The 15,983-nt window shown below is 54.6% G+C and overlaps 1 pseudogene; it reads left to right on the forward strand.

Moving 5' to 3' along the window:
• The first annotated feature begins 1,660 nt into the window (after positions 1–1,660).
• Positions 1,661–15,983, forward strand: LOC134154831 (uncharacterized; annotated as a pseudogene).

Below are 15,983 nucleotides of genomic sequence, written 5' to 3' on the forward strand. Positions count from 1 at the left end.
CCCCTAGCCTACAATCCATCACTGCCCTAGAAGAATGAGTCCTAGTTTAGAAGCAGTTTTATTTATGCCCTCAGATGCAAAAGCAAAGCTGACCTTCAGCACTTGCAGGACTAACTCAGGCTGCTCTCAGCAGGTAATTTCCCTGGTAGCTGCCTGCAGCTCTTGTGGAGGATTTCGTTTTCTATAGCCATCTCATCCTTTTGCCTTTCTCTTCCTGAGATGGAGACAGGTGATATTCTGTGAGCCAAGGGGAAGCCGAAGGCATCAGAGCCTGGCATCAGAATGTCCCTCTGTAGGAAGCAAAACTCTGTGTGTGGGTATGTGTGTGTGAGTGTGTGTGGAGGGAGTGTATGTTCTTATTCTGCTCTCCCACGCTGAGTCTTTGGAACAAATACCTGATGGAGAGTCTGGTGGGTTGTCCAAGGGGCTTCTCTCCCATGTCCCAGGGGGCTTGGGTCCACAGGTCAGCTGCACCACCATCTATGGGCCTTTGCACTCCTGCAGGCATAAGATTTCCCCCATTCATTGACTTCCACCTGAATTTATACCTCGTTCTCCATCCTATTCTTTTTTGGAACTACCTTTCCACCGCCCCTGCATTTCCTTTTCTCCACCCAAACTCCACACAAGTAAACAACTTACCTTTCTCCTGGGCCCCCATTCTAGTACATCCATACCTACTTTTGGTGTTTCCGACACTCTTTCCTAGGCAATTTTGACTGAATGTGGCCTTTCTCGCAGAGCTCTCTACATCAAGCTGCTCTCACATCCCAAGAATCCCTTCTGACCCTATGGATCATGCTGGTCATATTTCATATCCATTATGTTTTTTGGGGAACAGATTTATCTTACTAATTTTAGCCTTGATACTGCTACCTAGTACAAATTCCTCACAGGCAGCTTGCATAGCAGAGAAATGCCAGAACCCAGTTACTACTCACAGAATATCTCTGCCTGCAAACAGTTTTCCTCACACCTCTGGTACTCAGTAGAAGTTATGGGGAGTTTTGAGGCCTCATGTTCCTGCAGGACCTCTTGTTCAGTCGCTCCTATTAGCATCAGGTGCATTTTGTCCCTCTTCCCCACCCAGCCCCCTCTGACTTTTCTCTACTTTCAGACTTGCAGGATCAGGGAGTGGAAGGGCAACTCCCAGCAGACTTTGGTGACTCCTGCTGACACATTCACTGCAGTGCAGGAGCAGGCCCTCCACAAAAGTGCCAGCTCACTCTACCTTTGCAATGCCTTTTTGGGGGTGAAAAGACTGCCTGGCTTGTGAAGGAGGGGATGTTTGACAAGGAAGACTACTCTGCAGGTTATTACAGTTGAGAAGGAAGGTTGGAAGCAATCTGAAGGAAAAGGAAAGGAAAAAGAAAAAAGAAAAAAAAGCAGGTTGAAATTCAACTGAAGGATTATTTATTCATTTATTTAGTTAGTCATGAATAATGCCCACCAATTTAAGGCTGGTCTTGCAAAAAGCATTTAATTTGAGCCCTACTCTGCTTCTTCTCTGGCACGTTCTTTCCATTGAGTGTTGTGTAGTGTGTTTCAGCCTTCTCTGCACACACTGCTACAAGCTATGGCCTTCCCCCAGAACAGGCCGTATATTTGGAATGACACATTCTGATTTCAACATACTCTTTTCTGTCCTTGAAAGTCCGTCATGACAAATTTGGTGAGTTTCTGTCCTTGTTCAGAAGTGGACAGTGATCCTCCATGACATGTCCTGCCCCTCTCTGCCCCACTGCAGAGAGAACTGCTGTGGAAGGTCTGGTGAGCAGCTGGGTGACCGACAGAGTAAAGCAAAGTTGCCCTGCAGTGTGCTCTGTATGCTGACCAAAACCAGTTAGGGCCAGACATGCCTACTCTGTTTTGTCAACACTGTCCAGCTGCTTCACAGTCAGCAACTACTCGAGCTTTGCACAGTTGAGATAAGGAAAGAGCTCCAGGAGATAAAAGGGGCCCCGAGGATACATTAAAGTGAATCCAGCCTGGGCATCCGACCCGTCAGTCCCACAGCCTGCCAGCACTGACCCCTTGGTGCGGTTCCCGGGGTTCCTCATGCAGTTTGGTGGGTAAGTCCTTCTTAAATTTACTTTGTTGTAACCCCTTACATGCCTTGACTGCCTCTCAGTGTCTGTATCCAACCCTCCTTTTCCACACCTTGCAGCCCCCCTTATGGCAGGGTTGGCAGGTACTGGTGTGGAGATGCCTCCGTGGGGACAAAAGGGCAAGATGGAGACAAGGAGCCACAACCTTGGGTGGCTTGCTACAGGTCAGTGGGCACCCGTAGCTCACGAGTGAGCAGAGTGGGTCTCCTCTGAAGCATGGCTGGAGCTTGTAAGTGAGCTGGGGTAACCCCAAACAGGCTAGAGGAAATGTTCTCCAAGCTCTAACTGGAGCAAGCTGGGCTGGTGGAGGGAAAGGCAGCAGGGGATCTGGGATGGATCCTGCTGACTGCACTGCACACCCTGGGTGAGGTATTGTTAGTGCAGCACCCACAAATTGGGCAGCTGGGAAGTGATCTCCAAGCCACTGAGAAGACTTGCCAACTGACCCGAGAGGTGGGAACCACCACTGTGGAATGAGGGGAAAATCTGCGGCACTGCTGTACGTTGTTATGGCTGACTGCATTGCAGATCACCCACATTGGAATTTGGAGTCGGGACAAGAGGGGACGTGAGATGTCCATCCCCTGGCAGGCCAGGCACTGGTGTAAAAAGAGGATTGGGATCTGGAAATTTGGGACGGTAATAGCTGGGACTGTGATGATCCCCCCACCCTCTGCCCCTGTTCAGTGTGAGACAGCGAGCATGAGGAGGAGGTAGCTGCCTGGGCAGCAGTAGAGCAGCAGCTTCCTGGACCGAAGGCAGCCAGTACTCAAGGAACCAGCACTATTTATGATAGTAAAGCTTCGGAGCTGCAGGATAGGCGGGGACACTCTCAGCAGAAGCCCGGTGAAGGGTTCTTAGAATTCCTGTTAAGGTTGTGGCATGATGGGGCAGATGTACTTTGCTTTCTCACAAAGGAGCTTGATGGAAGGGACCTCTCCCCCAAGAGCCCATGCTGCAAAGCCCTCTCCGTAAGAATCGGCAGCAAAACAAAAGCATATTCCCCTCCCTGATGGCCTGGCTGATGGGTGCAGGGTGCTTAACTTGCCTGACTGTGCAGACGTTGATGATGGTCTACCTGAGAGGACTGCTGTCACAGCAGAGAGAAACCAGCTGCAGCAATTAGGAATGTTGTCCGGAATGTATTCCCCCCAGTTTACTGGATCAGCTCAGATCCCTGTGTGTGGATCAGATCAGATGCCTGTGTGCAAAACCATCCAAAGTAAGAGGCTACAAACTGACCCTCATTCCCCCACTCACCACACCTTCAAGTTATGGGGCTGCCTATGATTAGAGGGTGAGCAGGAGTGGTCGGGGAAGCTGCAGCACTGCTATCTCAGGTAGCAGAGCTGTCATCTCAGCAGAGACAGGAAGGTGGGAAACAGGTGGGAAAATGTGAAACAGAAAGGGTGAGTGGCAGCACTGGGTTTCCAGCCTTGCTGTGAGCGGACATGCCGTGGGAGGAGGGAGAAGGTAAACCCCAAAGCAGAGCTGCTCAGGCGATGGCTGCAGCTCAAGGCGGAGCAGCGCACTAAGTGCGGCGGGGTGGGGAAGCTCGGGAGCAGCCCGAAGGAGAAAAGGGAAGAACCAGCGGCACCTACTGCCGCGCCTGCAGCATGCACGGAATGGCAGCTAGCAGCCCGACACAGCACCGTTCCCTCGGCTGCCAGCGCCTTCAGTGGTCCTGTCTGGGCAGTGAAGCAGAAGGATGGTTGCTGGGGAACAGCAGTGGACTACTGCCTTTTTGTAAAGTCCTTCTCAGAAGACCACAGGAAAACTCTCCAAAGAGACGGCATGAGTTAGCTCAGTCATCTGAAAGCACTGAATGCTGCTATTGGCTGAATGTTTGGTGTTTGCTTGAGTATGTAGGGAGAATAAGGCATCTGCCCACAGAAGAGGTGGGAGAGTGCATGGTGTCATCCAGGTGGCTGTATGTGCATGTGGTGGGGGTGGGCATCATCTTTGGGGTGGCGGAGCTGGAGGCTGGAGAGGAGAGCAAGGAGCTCAGAAGTGTGGGGCTGGTTTGTCATGGGTGCGTGGGCAGCAGACAGGGCCACTCCTGGTGGCTCTTAGCAGTGATGCTGGGGGTTTTGAGGGGACCCCCATCCCTGTGCAGCTGGTGTGGTTGCCCCTGCTGGGCCAGGCTGAGCTGGATACCCGGGCCAGACTCCAAGTGACAAAACAGTTGTAGCAGGTCAGGAGCGAGGGCTCCCCATCCTTCTTGTTCTGGTCTTGTCCTCTTCATGCTGCAACCACGTCACACTGCCGGACAAGGTGTGGCTGCACTTGGGCACCCGTGGTCCACAGTGATGTCGGCTGCCCACTGAAGCCATCTGGAAGCACAGACCAAGCAGTCTAGCATGTGTGCAACATGTCAGCGGCTTGCACAAAAGCCCGTGATGCAGTGAAGGTGAGGTCCAGTGCATGCTGGCTGAATTGGGATCCTGAGGCAGAGGCAGGGGCAAGGGTGCACCACTGGCCTGTTTTGCCTGCTCCATCAGGGAGGTGTAGCATGCTTGTCTTTGCTAGGATTCAAAAGATGGTGAACTATGCCTGGGCAGGATGCATTGCCCTCAGCCAATCGAAAGGGAGTCAGGTTCAGAGCCCCGAAGCCAGAGTAATGGTGATGTGTGCTGCAAGGCGTCAGTTTCGTAATGCAGCTGATGCCAGGGAAGTTGTTGGGAGGCACCTGGGGAGAGTTCTGCTTTCTTTGTGAAGGGCTGGGCACCCTGAGATGGGTTCATTTTGAGAGAGGGCCCCACACATTGGAAAATGTCGCGGTTCTGTGGGCATCCGGTGAACTCTCACTGGCCTGTAAAAATCCAGGGGAGAAGGTGTAAATCTCATGCCAGGCTGTATCCATATCTGCTGCAGGTCTCCAAGGTGCACAGCCTCTGGTATGCTGGAACAATGTAGGTAAGGGAAGTCAGCAAACCAGACCTGTGACTTTGGGATAAGGATTGACTCTAGGGGCTGGGTCGGTTGCGACATCGCCTGAAGCAAGGCTGGGTGTGCTGTGCAGCTGGCCGAGGTGCTGTGCACCCCACCTGTCCCCTCTGCCTGCTGGGCAAGTGGGGAAAGTGACTCTGGACATGCCCCGGGCCCTCTGATGCCATGCTATATGCCAGCCGCAATGACAGTGGTCTTGGCCTGTGTGGCTGGCGAGGCAAATTCCAAATATTCAGGCTTGTTGGCCACCTCAATTAGCTCACTGCACCGATAACATCAGAAGGATTATTGTCCTCAGGGAAGGGATCCAGAAGGATTTTGAGAAGGCACAGATCACTGCTGGAGGGAGAGCAGACAAAATTCCATCAACTGGGGATCAACTCCCCATAACAGCTCTGGCTTCTGTGGAAGGTGGCAAGGCAGCATCTGGAGGGGAAATTCCAGTTCCCAGGGTCATCTCTCCTCTTCCTAGCAAGTGGAGAAAAAGGGAGTTAGAAAACTGGGCCAATCTAATATTGCAAGGCTGAGTATTAACAACTTGGAGAATGATAACATCAGTGATGATTGGCTTCTACACTGCCAGGGCATTCTCCACAGAAAGCTACTAAGCACAACAGAGCTACGTGCCAATGTCTATCCCACAAGGGAGTGTTTGGCTTGAGGGCTGAGGGAAGGGCTGCCTAAGGTGTGCAGGCTCTGTCTGCGGAGTAGGAAACCCGTTCCCGTACTATTGGATATGGCCCTTCAGTCCGGGATGCCCAGCTCCAGAGGCACAACATCTTGTGTGGTGTGCTGGCAGAAGGGGCAAAAAGGCTGGGGTGGGTGTTATATTTAGAACCTAACCATGGGGATAACAACAATGAGCTCTTCAAGCCAGATTTGGTGGTACTTAAGGGGTCTTGGGTGACACTAGTGGACGTTACCGTTTGCTATGAAAGTGTGTTGTCATCCTTAGGTGACACAGCATCAGAAAAAGTCCGCAAGTACCAATATCTGGAAGAACAAGTGAAGGAGGTGAGGAGACCTGGAGAAGTGCAGTTCCTGGGCTTCCCGAACGAGACTCACAGAAAGCGGTACAAAGGCAACGACAGGTTCCTTGCAGGCCTTGGACCCCTCAATGGCCGTCTGAAGAGGATAGCGAGGCTTTTTTCGTGGACGGCTCTCCTGTGCTCTGTGGAAATCCTGCACATCTCTACCAGCAGAGGTAAGATTTTTAGTTTTTTAATTCTCTTTATTTACTTGTGTGACTTTGTTACTCCAGAGTCCTTCCATGGAAGGCAACAGTAAAATTCTTCACAGAGATGACATGGGTCTGCTCAGTCTTCTGTACGTGCTGAATTTTGCCCTTGCCCGGCTCCCTTGTGGTTGAGCCCTGTAGGTATGGGACGTGGGATCTTGTCCCCAGTGACGCTCACTAAATTTGACAAGGGTCGACAGGCTGCCTACGAAGCCCAATTCAGAAAAGGTGTCATAGAAATTCAGTGGTTGATTAATAGCCAAATGCCTTGTCATCTAATCAGAGAAGTGCATGAATGGCTGAAGGAGATTCCCACTGTCCCTACCTACTATCCAGTGGAACCACCCCAAGGGAACCAGCTTGGCGGAATCAGTGGGGAAAGACGGCCCTATTGAGCTTAACTGTAGTCTGGTGCAGTGAAGAGACATGAGATATGTAGAATAGGACCTGTCTGCTGGTGAAATACCACTAATGTGATCATATTTTCACTTACCCGGTGAGGGTGTGAGGGCGGCCAAGCATTCATAGCAATGTTGCCTTTTGATCCTTTCATGCCGTCTCTTGTTATCACTGTGAAGCAGATTTTGTCAACCCTTGGGTTGTTCACCCACTGACAGGGAGCGCGAGGTGGGATTAGGCCATTGTGAGACAGCTTAGTTTGTGCTCTGCTGCTGATGTGTTGTTGCAATAGTAATCCTGCTCAGTACAAGAGGAACCGCAGCTTGAGGTATTTGGTGCCTGTGCTTGTCTGAGGAGCCACTGGAGTGAGGTCTCCATCTGTGGGATTCTGACTGAACACCTCTAAGTAGCCAGAATCGCCCCTAAACAGTGTTACAAACTCGGCAAAGTGCCTCAGTGGGCTAACATTAGCTGGCGGCCTTCTCTGCCGGCTTCTCCATGGAAGTGGACGGGGTGGTGGTGGGCCTGGCATGGAGTGCTGCTCGTTGTAGATGTCAGGATTAGAGTTCGGACACATGTGGTGCCCCCTCTCACCTATTACAAACCGCATGTTCGTGGGGAACCTGGTGCTAAATCATTTGTAGACAACTCGATTCTGGGTCAGGGTTTCATACACAGCAGAGCAGCTCCCTTGCTGCTATCTATTGAGAGTCAGCTCTTGACAGAAGCTTTTGTCGGTTGGCCAGGAAGGGCCAATGGCCGGCACACGCTGGGGGAATGGGCCTCCTTTCCCCTCCTCCAGTTCCTCCCGGGCCAGATCCTCCTCTCCCGATGCCTCCACTGGAGGTGACAGTGGCAGGGGTGAGGGTGGGCAGGAGCAGGAGACCCCTCCTTGAGCAAAGGCCACTCCAGCTCCAGTGTTCCTTTTTTCCCCTGCCTGCTTGGAAGCAGGTTGACCTGAAGGACTGCTGCAAAGATGGTGGTGTCCTGAGCAGTGGCCAGAATCGACACACAAGGAGGCAGCTGCACCTGCATCAGCAGTGCGGTGGGTTAACCTCCGGTGTGTCTTTCAGACTGCATGGTAGATGTGGTGTTGCCTTCCCATCCCCGTTGCTATCCCAGGGCAGGGGCACATGGGAGATGCTCACTCTCGCCTGTGGTGGGGTAGATGTGGTGTCAGTTGCCTGCTCTGATGTCAGTGGCTGTCTCCCCAGGAAATGTGTCTGCCTGAGTGGAGGACCCCGGGCAGGCCTGTTGCCGCTGTCCCAGTCCCAGTGGAGATGGGGGAGGCAGCGCTGCGGGGATTTGAGGTTGGTGCCCTCCCACTAGGGCCAGGTACCCTAGCATCCACATTTCTCCTGCCCCTCCTTGGTGACACAGCTGTGTGATGTGCAGAGACACTGCGCGGTCGGCCTTGCGCTGGCCTGACCTGATCACGCGACCTCGGCGCGCATGCGTGCTCACTGTCGGGATGGTGAGCCCCCACTGCGGGTGGTGTGTACGCCGAGCCTCTGCGCATCCACTCTCCTGCCTTGGCCGGTGCTGTCAGCCCCCCGCCGTGGCCGCTGGCAGCACCCTGCCTCGGCACTCCGCCATCTAGCGTGCCTGCCTCGCTCTGCCTGACCCGGCTTCGCTGGGTGGCGGGCAGGCTGCCGGCAGACAGCAGGGGCGTCCTGCCCGGTGTCCACGTGGAGTCGAGGAGAGCGGGTGCCGTTCCCCATCTGTCCCATCCTGCCCGCCCACCCGGCGCCGGGCATCTGTCCACGGAATGGCCGGGGGAGCATGGGGTATTGTCCGGTAGGCGCGTGTGCGCGCGTGGGCATGGGCACAGTCTTGGGCACGGCAGAGCTGGTGGAGGCTGGTGAGGCAAGTGCGGAGCTTGGGAGTGTGGGGCCGGTGGGCTGCGGTCATGCCGGCAAGTGGTCCGGGCCGCTCCCTGTGGTGGCTGGGCTCTGATGCTGGCAGTCCGTAGGGATCCCCCCTGTGCTTGAGGCTGACGGGTGCGGCTCGTGTGTGGGCTCCCTGCTGGACTGGGCTGAACCGAGTGCCTGGGCCGGACTCAAAGCGAGAAAAGGGTTGTCCCAGGTCAGGAGCGAGGGCTCCCTGCCCTTCTTGTTTGGGTCTGCCCTTCCCCCCACCAACCTCTGTGCTTGTATGGTCGGTGAGGCGAGCCTGCTCTCCCCGCTGTCCCTCGCTCAGCATCCGGCGGCGGCGCGAGGAGAGAGGTGGAGGGGAGTGGGCCCTCAGAGGCTGCAAATGCTGCCTGCTCCCCTCGTGCGTGCGTTGGGGACCAAAACAGAGACAACTCTTAGTGGTGGATCAGTCGGCTCGTGCATCGATGATGAACGCAGCTAGCTGAAAAATTAACGTGAATTGCAGGACACATTGATCATCAACACTTCGAGTGCACTTGCAGTCCCGATCTCCTGCCAGGACTACCCCTGTCTGAGCATTGCTTGATGGTCTACTGTCAGCCCCCCATTGGTGCAGCGGTGCCATCCCTCCCGGGGGACGGAGGAAAAAGCATGCGGCGGTGGTGGTGCAAGGCGAGTGCGATGTGGTGCGGCTGGGACACCTGGCAGGCCCTCACCCTGCATGGCTGGGCCTTCGCCCCCCCTAAGTGCAGACACGGGGAACCCCTGCTCCCGGAGTGCCCGCTTTGTGGAGTTTGTCCCGCCGGGCCCCAAGGGTGGGTCGGTCATGGTGGCCAGCACTTGTCGCCGCCGCCCGCCACTGTTGCCACTGCCACCATACGGGCTCTTCTCCATCACTCTCCCTGTGGTGCACTGGTCCCCCATTTCCTTCTGGGGCGGGGCAGCCGGCTGCCTGTCCCCCACCCCCTGCCCTGACTGCTGCCATTTCGGTGCCCGCCAAGTCCCCCCACCCCATCTCCACAGCTTGCCTGTGTCCGTAGCATGTTTCGAGCCACTTCAACCCGCTGACTGGCACAAGTCGCGGGGTTGTGTTAAGGTCGGCAGCGACAGGTGTGGGTCGCACACTGGGGTGAGGGGGCAGCGTGGGCCCCAACTAGTGTGAAGGAGGGAGGAGAGGGGAGAGGAGGGGAGAAGAGAAGAGTTGAGGAGAGGAGAGAGTGCCGTGCTGCTCCACGCTGGGCTGAGAGCAGAGGCAGCGGCCGGGAGTAGGAGGAGGAGATCAGCCCCAGATGGCAGAGGGCTGCATGAGCGCATGAGCGAGCGAGCGTGCATTTGGGAGCTGGGCCCGGGGGAGGTGCGGACCTTGCCCCCCAGCCCCATGTGGCTGTCTGCGGGTGGGTACCGTGGTGGTACCGCTCTGTGCTGCCATGTGTGCATGTCAGAGGGGCCCCTCCCCCCTCTGTGGCGGTGACCCTGGGTCCTCATGCCTCTTCCCCCCGGTCCTGGCTGGGGGCCTCAGGCCGTCCTCCCGCCGGCAGGTGCATGCCTGCTGGCTGAGCCCTGTCTTGGGCTTCTCTCCTCTGGGAGTCGAAGCGCAAGGGGCGAGCGTGGGCCGCCCCGCCTCTATCCAATTGCGACCTCAGATCAGACATGGCAAACTGCTGAATTTAAGCGTATTGGTGAGCGGAGGAAAAGAACCTATCCAGGATTTCCTCAGTAACAGCGAGTGAAGAGGGAAGAGCCCAGTGCCGAATCCCCGCCCTGCGGTAGGGCACGGGAAATGTGGCGTACAGAAGCCCCCACCCCTGGGGCAGCTCTCAGGGGGCTGAAGTCCTTCTGATCAAGGCCCAGACCGCGGATGGTGTGAGGCCAGTAGTGGCCCCCCCGTGTGCTGGGACCAGGGCTTCTTGGAGTCGGGTTGCTTGGGAATGCAGCCCAAAGCGGGTGGTAAACTCCATCGAAGGCTAAATACAGTCATGAGACCGATAGTCAACAAGTAGCATAAGGGAAAGTTGAAAAGAACTTTGAAGAGAGAGTTCAAGAGGGTGTGAAACCGTTAAGAGGTAAAGGGGTGGGGTGTGTGCAGTGCGCCTGGAGGATTCAACCCGTCGGGCTCGGTCGGCTGTCTCGGGTCTCGGTGGATCCCTGCCTCTGCCTCCGCTCTGCCCCCCTCGCGGGGGCAGGTGGGCCAAGGACCACCGCTGGGCCAGCTGCTGGCCCCCGTCAGGCGCGTTTCCCCTCTGGCGTTGTGCCGCGACCGGCTTTGGGTCATCTGGGAAGGCCCCGTGGGCAGGTGTCTCACCACCGCGCAGTGGCGAGTGTTACAGCCTCTGGGCAGCAGCTGTCACTGAATCCCGGGGCCGAGGGAGAGGACTACTGCCGCACCTTCTCCTGCGGCGGCCTCCCGGACCCCAGTGGAGTTTTTCTCCCCAGCCCCGCTTGTGAGGGGCAGGGAGGGCAGTGTATGTTGCTTGGTGGCGGTGGCGAGGAGGGCCCCTGTGCAGGGGATGGGCCGCCCAGTCCCCGGTGCGACTGTCAACCGGGGTGGACTGTCCTCAGTGTGCCCTGACAGTGTCGCGCCACCGGGCAGGGAGTGGCCATGCTTGGGTGCCGGGGTTCTGTGCGATGTCGGCTACCCACCCAACCCGTCTTGAAACACGGACCATGGAGTAGAGCACGTGTGCGAGTCAGTGGCTCACTTGAAAGCCTGTGCTGCAATGAAGGTGAGGGCCAACGCGCGCCGGCTGAGGTGGGATCCTGAGGCAGAGGCAGAGCCGAGGGCGCACCACCGGCCCGTCTCGCCTGCTCTGTCAGGGAGGTGGAGCATGAGCGTCCGTGCTAGGACCCGAAAGATGGGGAACTATGCCTGGGCAGAGCGAAGCCAGAGAAAACTCAGAGGGAGCTCTGTAATGGTCCTGACATGTAAATCAGTCGTCCAACGCAGGTGTAGGGATGAAAGACTAATCAAACCATCTAGTAGCTGGTTCCCTCCAGAGTTTCCCTCAGGATAGCTAGCACTCATGGGCAGCAGTTTTACCTGGTAAAGCGAAAGGTTAGAGGTCTTGGGGCCAAAACGATCTCAACCTCTTCTAAAACTTCCCATGGGTAAGATGCCTGGCTTGCTGATGTGGAGAGAGAACATGGAATACAAGTTCCCTTGTGGCTGAGCCTGTACATTGGGACGTGCAGATCCGGTCCCCAAATGACAGTCTCTGGATTTGACTTGGCAGACAGGCCACCACTCAAATCAACTGGGAAAAGGCTCCATAGAATTCCATGGTTTGTAAATAGCCAAGTGCCTCATCAGCTACTTAGTGATGTGCATGATTGGGTGGATCCCAGTCCTGGGGTGCATTAAGAAGAGTGTCGCCAGCAGGTTGAGGGAGTACCTCTGCTCAGCCCTGGTGAGGCCTCATCTCGAGTACTGTGTCCAGTTCTGGGCTCCCCAGGACAAGACAGACATGGAGCTACTTGAGAGAGTCCAGCGTAGGGCTACGAGGATGATCAGGGGGCTGGAGCATGTGCCCTGGGAGGAACGTCTGCGAGAGCTGGGCCTGTTTAGCCTGGAGAAGAGCAGACTGAGGGGGGATCTTATCAATGTGTATGAGTACCTGAAGGGAGGGTGTCAAGGGGGTGGGGACAAACTCTTTTCAGCTGTCCCATGTGACAGGACAAGAGGCAATCGGCAAAAACTGACCCCCAGGGAGTTCTGCCTGAATATGAGGAGGAATTTCTTCCCTGTGAGAGTGACAGAGCATCGGAACAGGTTGCCCAGAGAGGTTGTGGAGTCTCCTTCTATGGAGGTATTCAAGGCCTGCCTGAATGAAACCCTTTCTAACATGCTCTAGGTGACCCTGCTTGAGCAGGGGGGTTGGACTAGATGATCTCCAGACATCCCTTCCAACCTTACCGATTCTATGATTCTATGCTTGGATGGCGTGGAGGCAGGCCGTGGAATGGGAGTGCTTAGTGGGCCACTTTTGGTAAGCAGAACTGGCGCTGCGGGATGAACTGAATGCTAGGTTAAGGCACCGGATGCTGACACTCATTGGACCCCAGAAAAGGTGTTGGTTGATATAGACAGCAGGATGTTGGCCTGTTGTCCAGTGGGGTAACACAACTGATCCCAGAGAAGCCATCTGGAGCCCCAGGGAGAGTTCTCTTTTGTTGGAGTGGAGGGATAGTATAGTGGTTATCACATCTGCTTTACCTGCTGAAGGTCCTGGGTTCATGCCCCAGTGGAACCAGCACCAGGAAATCTTTGGGAGGCTGGACTAGATGATCTCCAGAGGTCCTTCTAATCTTACTGGTTCTGTGATTTGCGAAGGGCTAGGTGCCCTGGAATGGGTTCAGCCCGAGAGAGGGGCTTGCACCTTGGAAAGCGTGGTGGTTGCGGTGGTATCCGTTGAGCTCTCATTGTTCTGTGACAATCCAGGGGAGAAAGTGTAAATCTCACCCTGGGCCATACCCATATCTGCAGCAGGTCTCCAAGGTGAACAACCTCTGGCATGTTGGAACAATGGAGGTAAAGGAAGTCGGCAAGTGGGATCCGTATCCTTCAGAATAAGGTTTGGCTCGAAGAGCTAGGGCAGACGGGTTGGGGCACAAAGCAGAGGTAGGTGTGTGCTGTGGCTGGACAAATCCCTGTGCACCACACCCATTTCCCCAAGGGGGCACGAGTCAGTGACTCTGGTTGCCAGACCCTTCCAGTGGATCGCCCCAGCTGTGGCAGGCACTGCCTGGGCCCTCCCTCCCTCCTCCCTGAGCCCCAGCAGCCACCACTGCCCCTCCTCCACCCATCTGCAGGGCTAAGGGTGGCTGCTGGGACTTGTGGAGGAAGGAGAGTGGGGCCAGGCAGTGGCCCACCTGTGGCTACCTTCGATGGTTTAGCAGGGGGAGTCAGGATTCCGGACTCGTGCCAGGACTGTCCCTGTGGGAGAGGAAAGAAAGTGGATGAAGCGCAGGGCGGTGAAGAAGGGTCATTACCTCAGATACCAGAAGCTGTTCGGTCTGGATCGAAGGAAGCTTGCTGGTATCATTCTTGATAACATCGAAGCACTATGGTGCCCTCTCCCAATGGAGGAACTGTATAGCTCCTTCCAAAAGAAGTGGGAGGAGGGAAAATCTTTCGGCAGCCTCGGTACCTTCCTGAGTGCAGGAGTGACGGATAATTCTACGTTCAAGCCTATGATCTCCCCTGTGGAGGTCGGGAAAAATCTGGCGGAGATGAATAAAGCCTCCGACCCCGGTCCGGACGGCGTGTCGGTGCGGGACATTATGAAGATGGACCCCCAAGGCAGCCGATTGGCCGAGATGTTCAATTTATGGCTCTTGGATGGGAAGATCCCGGACTGGGTGAAGGAATGTAGAACGGTCCTGATTCCGAAATCTTTGGACCCGGCAAAAATAGAGGACATTAAGAACTGGAGACCCATCACCATCGGGTTGATTATTTTAAGTCTATTTTTGCGGATCCTAACAGCACGGCTGCAGCGAGCATGCCCGATCAATAGCTGTCAAAGGGGTTTCATATCATCCCCCGGCTGTGTGGAAAACCTGACGCTTCTCCAAATGTAATCAAGCATGCCAAGAAAAAACATAAGGCATTGGGCACTGTCTTTGTGGACCTGGCAAAAGCTTTCGATTCGGTCTAACACCTGCACATCTTCCAGGTCTTATGACAGAAGGACATGGATAGTCACATTTGTGACAGCTTCGCAGAAATGTATAAGGATAGTATTACACGGATCGAAGTTGGGAATAGCTGTTCCGAAAAGATTAACATCCTCACCAGGGTAAAGCAAGGTGATCCAATGTCCCCGCTTCCGTTTAATCTATCAATAGATCCTTTGTTATGTAAGTTGGAAGATATGGGAAAAGGATTCAAATATGGAAACAGCTCCATAACATCATTAGCTTTCGCAGACGATCTGGTCCTATTGAGTGACTCTTGGGAGAATATGCAGAGCAACACTGAAGTGGTGGAAGAGTTTTGTCAACTTACCGGGCTGAAAGTCAGTGCTTCCAAATGCCACGGATTTTTCATTAGGCCCACAAAAGACTCTTATGTTATTAACGACTGTGATCCGTGGAAGATCGACGGTGCTCAACTGGATATGATTGAGCTCGGTAGCTCTGAGTGATATTTGGGCCTTGGGATGGACCCGTGGATCAGTGTCGCCCACCGGGAGCTACGTGAGAAGCTGGCTTTATGGGTAGAGAACATAGGGAAAGCCCCTTTAAAGCCACTTCCGAAGGCAGAAATCTTGAAAACATATGCTATCCCTTGACTGCTATATGCAGCAGATCATGTCTGTGCGGCCAGATACCTTCACTCCCTAGACCTGGCAATTAGAACTGCAGTGAAGGGTTGGCTTCACTTACCTTCCAGCACATGTGATGCCATCTTGTATGCCAGCAATAGAGATGGCGGTTTGGGGTTAACCCGCCTTGCAAGTCAAATTCCATCTGTGCAGTTTCGCCGCTTGTTGAGGATCGCTCGCTCCAGTGATAACGTCACTAGGAATGTAGTCCTAGAAGAAGGGATCCAGGAAGAACTTCAGAAAGTCTGGATCGCTGCTGGAGGGAGAGCGGATCAAGTTCCATCAGTATGTGGCGAATTATCGGTGGTTGCCCCCTCAGCTCCGGAAGGAATGGGAGCGTCCTGCTCCCAAAGTCATCTATCCAGTACCTAGCAAGTGGAGAAAACAAGAGTTAGAAAACTGGGCCAATCTAAGATCTCAAGGCCGCGGGATTAAGAACTGTGAAAACGATACCACCAGTAATGATTGGCTAATACACTATAGAGGCATTCCTCACAGAAAGTTGTTGATGGCTATCCAGCTACGCGCCAATGTCTATCCCACCAGGGAGTATTTGGCGCTCGGGCTGGGGCCAGAAGTATTGAAGAGTTGCAGGCACTGTTCTGCGGAATGGGAAACTTGCTCCCATATTGTTGGATACTGTCCTGCAGTCCAGGAAGCCCGGATCCAAAGGCACAACATCTTGTGCGAAATGCTGGTTAATGAAGCAAAGAGACTGGAGTGGGAAGTGTTTGCTGAACCCAACTTCAGAGACAGAAACAACAGGCTTCTTAAGCCGGATATGATAATGGTGAAGGGATCCCGGGCGAAAGTAGTCAACTTTACGGTACCCTACGAAAGTAAGATGACATCCTTGAGCGATGCAGTGGCTGAAAAATTCCAAAAATATCGACATCTAGAAGAGCAAGTGAAGGAGATGACAAAAGCTGGAGAAGTGGTGTTCCTGGGCTTCCTGATTGGTGTGCGAAGCAAGTGGTATGAAGGCACTGAAAGATTGCTCGCCGACCTTGGGCTCTCCCAAAGCCACATGAAGAGGTTGGCAAGGGCCTTCTCACGAAGAGCTCTGCTGTCCTATCTTTACAAGCAAAGGTAA

Source organism: Rhea pennata, unplaced genomic scaffold (assembly GCF_028389875.1).
Source record: "Rhea pennata isolate bPtePen1 unplaced genomic scaffold, bPtePen1.pri scaffold_46, whole genome shotgun sequence".
Taxonomy (NCBI): Eukaryota; Metazoa; Chordata; class Aves; order Rheiformes; family Rheidae; genus Rhea; species Rhea pennata.